We start from the raw sequence: 6,320 nt of genomic DNA, 5'->3' as shown, positions 1-6,320 counted from the left end.
AAAGACAAATAGAAAAAAGGAGGGAGAATATTTATTGTTACAATTGAGGAGGAAGTTTGATTTTTAAAGTAAAATTAAGGAAGGTAAAAAGATTTTAACCCTTTATAATTTTGTATAAAAAGGGAAATAGAAAAATATATATAGGGATATCAACAAGCCTATGTAGCACATACGTGGCACAAGACATTGAAATGTCCACGTAGGCACACGTGTGTGCCACATATGTGCCAGGTAGGCACTAAGGGTGTCAAAATTACACTTTTAATTAGTTCAGGGGGTAATAGGACCCCCTTTAAGTTGAGGTATGTCATAGCCTTTTTAGGTATAGTTCAGGGGGTAATTGAGTATTTTCTCTTTGTTTTATTTAGTTTCTTATAAATAGAGATGTACTCTTCTATTTGAATCAATGAAAAGAATCAATATCAAGAGTTGTCATTCAGTTTCTATTTAATTTTCTTTCTTATCTTTTTCATTCCATAATAGTGGTATCAAGAGCCTTCATCGATCCTCATGGATCTGTGAATTTATTGAAGAAAAACTGTCAGCCATTTTCTAATCCATACCTATTTTAAACCTACTTTTAATCTTTACATTTATTTTTAACTTTGGACTATTTTTAACTCTTACTTTTATTTTTAACGTAGGCTATTTTTAATCGGATTTTAACATATATTATTTAAATCTTATTTTTCAAACCATGAAAACCAATACTCTCTCTTTCAATGCCCCACAAACTAGGGGCTTTGGGCTGTAAGTGACAAAAGAGTTTTAAAATGAGGTGTAGGTAACATAAGTCTTAATTATTAAGTGGAGGTGACAATTACTTTATTATAGATTAAGAAAATTTGGTAAGTTTGAGAATAGCCCAGGAGTTTTAAAATTTATACTTTGATCCAAATATTTACCTAATATAACGGGAAAGGAGGGAAAAAAGGCATCTTTCTCTCTCTTCTCATCCATGATTGTTTTCTCTCTCTTAGCAATTTTTGTTGTTCATTGTTGCTGCTGCTTTATTCATTATTTTCTGCTTCATTATCATCATCTTCTACTTCATTATCATCTTCATCTTCTTCTTGTTGACCATTTTCGTTGTTGTTGTTGTTGTTATCGCTACTGTTGCTATTTGATCAATTTCTTAGGTCAAATCTTGTTTCGTATATCACTTTCCACTTTGGCATTACTTCATAGGAGACTTTGGTAAGTAAAATTATGATGTTTAGTTGAATTTTTCATCTGGGTAATTGCTATTGTGCTGTTTTTCCAATAATGGATAGAACCTGATCATGAATCCAACATAAGACCCATCTGTTTAAACAAATAAATCATCTGTTATGACAGATAAGACATCTGTTTCAACGGAAGACTGATATGTTGGATTCATGTTTATGGTTCTATATACCGTAACATGAATCAAACAGATGGGTTATCTGTTGCAACAGATGATTTATCTATTTAAACAGATTAGTTATCTGGTGCAAGATGATAAATATCTGTTACAACATATTATAAACTTGTTGCAACAAAACCTGAACTCGATTCCAACAGACGTGTTGTCTGTTGCAACAAGGTAAGTATCTATTGCAACAGATTATTAACCTGTTGCAACAGAACTCAAGCTCTATTCCAACAGATGGTAAATATCTATTTCAATATATTAATAACCTGTTGTGATAGAACCTGACCTCGATTCCAACAGATCATAGTTTGTTGCAATAGGTAAATCATCTGTCGCAATAGGTTAATTGTCTGTTGGAACATGTCACTCATTTATTGGAATCAGCTTCAAAGGTGCCTCGGTACTATAATATCAATCCCAACAACTATATAATCTTTTGCAATATATGATTCACATGTTACAACAAATGACTCATCTGTTGAAATAAGCTTTTGGAGCGTAACATGAATCCCAACAGGTAAGTAATCTGTTGCAACTGATTACACATCTGTTGGGATTCATTTACGGCACTATGAAATCACTATTAACTTTTTTTAACAAATGACTTTATTTAGGTACCACTAATGGAGGGATCAATAATAATAGGGGTGGATTGTCATGGTCAATGGATCGAGAAGAGCAATCGATATGTATGGCGTTGGAACGAGGGTGAAATGCTAAAGATAATAGCTATGACTGTCCAAAGTGTTGTTTGTATGATGATTTTGTGAACTTAATCATCAGTTATTGTGGACTGAATTATCAATCGGAAGAACTTATCAACAGCTACATGCACAGCTCCTTTGAAAATCAGAGGGTACTGCCTTTTAAGATAACCGATCAGGTTTGATTGTGTGCTTATCTTAGTGATTCATCTAGGCCGGTGTTAAGGGTGTGCGTGGTTGAAAAGACTACAGAGAATGAGAATCATAACGTATAAGAAAAACAACAACAAGATATATTTGATGATAGGTTGGATGATCTAGACATGAATATTCCAGATGAAGATCAAACACCTACGCCCGTTGATGCGACCAATACGATGTGCAGTTCTTCTCAATTGACACAGTCTGAAAGTCTTCAAGACGATGGGAACGGATTTTTTATTAGAATGTCATTCAAGGACAAGAATAAACTATCTACAACTTTGTTTATTTTTTGCTTGAAAAAAGATTTCAGAATAAAGAAGGTGATTAATTTGAGCAGTGTCTTTAGCTTCAAATGTGCTAATTCAAAATGCAAGTGGTGGTTGAGAGCGGCGAAGTACATAGGTTTTGATAGATTTGACATTCATAAACATGAAAAGCATCACACATGTGGTTCGGATCACATCTCGGGCCAAAATACTCACGCCACGACAAAGGTCCTCGATGAATATTTCAGGAGTAGTTTCCCTAATGGCAAAGGCCCTTCAACAAGGGTTATGGCCAATCAAATCCTTGTGGAATTGGGTATCCTGGTCAGTTATTGGAAGATATATGTAGCCATGGGGATTGCCAAGGACTTGGTTAGGGGGACACTCGAGCATGGGTATGCAGTCCTGGATGCCTACCGTTACATGATTGAGTCCACAAATTCCGAAAGTAAGACGGCATTGCATCTTGATGAAAACGGAAGGTTCAATTACTTTTTTGTATCCTATGGTGCTTGGATTCAAGATTTTTGACATTTGAGAAAAGGCACAGCCGTCGACGGTACCTTCTTGAGGAGCAGGTATAATGGAGTTCTGCTAGCGATGGTGGCACAGGATGCAGAGAATCACATCTTTCCTGTCGCTTTTTATGTAGCGGACAAGGAATGTGATGCCTCTAATAGATTTTTTCTTAAACAGCTGCGAAGCTGCGTCGAATATACCGAAGGGTTATGTTTTGTATCGGATATTTATCCAAGTATTTCAAAGATGATTTCACGTTTCTTTACTTCAGCTTACTTTGGTTGTTGCATCAGGCATCTTGGAGAGACCATTCGGACCAACTATCACAATGAAAGGATCGTGACCCTCTTTTATAGAGCAACTAAAGCATATAGTAGAGAGGAGTTTTTATACCATTTCAATCAAATAACAGATGTGAATCCCAAGGTAGCATTATTTCTTGTATGTGTCGGTTTTGGGAGATGGTCCCGGGTATTCTGTCCATCGAATAGGTACATTCTTATATTGACCTACAGAGCTTATGGGAAGATTAATACCTCCTCCATATATTGACCCAAGCACTATCAAACCGGGAAGAAACCCAAATAAGAGGAGGCGTGGAGTTGGAGAATCATTTTCATCAAGAAGAAACAAGTGCTCCATATGTAAGCTCGCTGGCCACAAAAGAACTACATGCCTGAATCGTAATCTGCCATGATCGTTGTAATTGCAAAAACTTGTGTTGTTGTTTGTGGTGTACTTTTATATATTTAAATCATTGTTGTGAACGTAATGTTATCATTTATTATATATATAAGATATCTTTTTTAATAACTTGTGCATCAATAAAAAAAGGCAAAACATAAACTAAATAATACAACAGACCACAAGTATTTTCAACAGATTACCCATCTGTGGCAACAAATGAACATTAGCTGGAAGAAAATAATACATTTCCGTAAAAATGGAATGTTTTCATCCAACAGATGATAAATCTGTCACAACAAATGGATAATCTATTGACAAAAACCCAACCAATGACCAATCTGTTCTAACACATGGTCCATCTGTTGAAAGAACTCAAAAGCCAAAATTGCTATTTCTACTAGATTCAAAATTGCTCCTTACCTCCAACCGTCGACATGTTAACATGTAAAATTTTTAGAAGAAGAAATAGATAGAATAAAAATTGAATAAAAATTAAAAGTCAAAGTCAAGTAAAAATAAATTTTTCATTAAACAAAAACTAAAATACATTAGGTATAGATCCGATATAGAAAAATTAAAATACATATGCTAAAAGAAAAAGCACATTGTAATTATTATTATCATTATCATCATCATCATCATCATCATTAATGACAGCCGGCCAATCAACTCATAGCAGCAAGGTCCTCATCAACCTTTGCATCTCTCTGAACATCGTCGCTCTCATGGCGACCAACTCCATCTACAAGTCACTAACCTGTAGTTCCCATATGGTGTTGTGCAGAATAGCAATGTCCCAAACAGGATCAGCCTTATCTAGAACACTTATGAATTCACAAATGTAAACAAAAGAGTCCAAATGTAATACAACGTATACTACAAACTGGTAGATTTACACCAGAAAAAACTTACCTCAACGACAAAGGAATATGCTCTTTGAAGAAATTGTTGAAGATGTCACATGAAAAGAAAAAATGCAGAAAATAAATAAAGTTTAGCAGAATGAAGATTAATGAGGGACCTATTTATAAAGGATTGAATCTGGATGTGTAAGGACAAAAGGCACGTCTGTCAAGCTCCATTGTATTAATTACATTCAAACTGGTAACATTTTGTTTCTGTGAAAAGTCGTGACTTTTTCGTTTACATTAATACTTTTCACCTTTTCAAAATGGTTTTGAGAATTAATAACAATCGTTATTATTGAGCTGTTGCAATAGATCGTCTATCTGCCACAATAGATTTACCATTTGTTGCAACATATAAATTATCTTTTGTGACAGATGGACCATATATTGGAGATGTTTTGATTTCTTCTAACATTTGATTCATCAGTTACAACAGATAGAGAATTTGATTCATCAGCTGTTTTGAATGTGTTAGATAAAAAGTCACCAATGCCTCTTTTTTAATAGTCACCACATACGTGTAGATGAATAAACCTTGTCCGGTCTGTCGCAACAGATTTACCATCTATTGCAATATATAGATTATCTGTTGGGACAGATGGATCATATGTTGGAGATATTTTGATTTCTTGTAACAGCTGATTCATCAGTTACAATAGATGGAGAATTCGGTTCATCAGCTATTTTAAATGTGTTAAACAAAAAGTCATGACTCTTCACCTCTTTTTTAGTAGTCATCACATACGTGCAGATGAATAAACAATGTTTGGTCTATCGCAATAGATTTACAATCTGTTGCAACATATGGATTATCTGTTGTGACAGATAGACCATATATTAGAGGAGATATTTTGACTTCTTCCAACAGTTGATTCATCAATTGCAATAGATAGAGATTTTGATTCATCAATAGTTTTGAATGTGTTAAGATAAAAAGTCACGACTCTTCACAGCTCTTTTTTAATAGTCATCACATGTGTGCAGATGAATAAACAATACTGTAGTGTCTTTGATGGGGCAGGAAGAATAAGGTACGTGCAATGGATCTACTTTCATGCATGGGAGTTATGTATTATGATCAGTCTACCGCGACAAACACACATAAAGTGCAATGATTTTGTGAATGTAGTTTTTTTACAGATTAGACACTAGTCCTTCAAATAAGATCCTGTATTGTACAGTTTAATTTGATAGGTGCAAACTGATAAGATTGAAGGGTTCCAATACAGTGGTGTCGATACCCTATTATAATTTAAAAACGGTCTATGCTTATGTTTTTTTGTCAATTTTGGGGAGAGGTTCAAGTTTTTGGCAACAGTGTAAATATCCAATAGTGATTGGACTAGTTTTAATGGTACAATGGACTTCTTAAAAGGCCTTCAAAGCCTCGCACTGCAGCAAAAAATAATGAAACCAATAGAAATTCCCCTATTCCAAAATTATATAGACGGATTGCTGGAGGAGACTTTTATACAACAAAAGGTGCTTGGGAGAATACCTGTGCGGGAAGGGGTGGTGGTAGGGAAATCCATATATCATCTCAGACCTTGTTTAAGAGGATGGAAACACAGGGGAGCAAGAAAGGAAATTCTAGCGAATCTGGCCAATGAAATTGACATGAGAAATGGAAAACTAG

This window comes from Capsicum annuum, chromosome 1, assembly GCF_002878395.1.
Source record: "Capsicum annuum cultivar UCD-10X-F1 chromosome 1, UCD10Xv1.1, whole genome shotgun sequence".
NCBI classification, from domain to species: domain Eukaryota; kingdom Viridiplantae; phylum Streptophyta; class Magnoliopsida; order Solanales; family Solanaceae; genus Capsicum; species Capsicum annuum.
The sequence above is the reverse complement of the archived record's forward strand: the minus strand, read 5'-3'. Positions refer to the sequence as shown.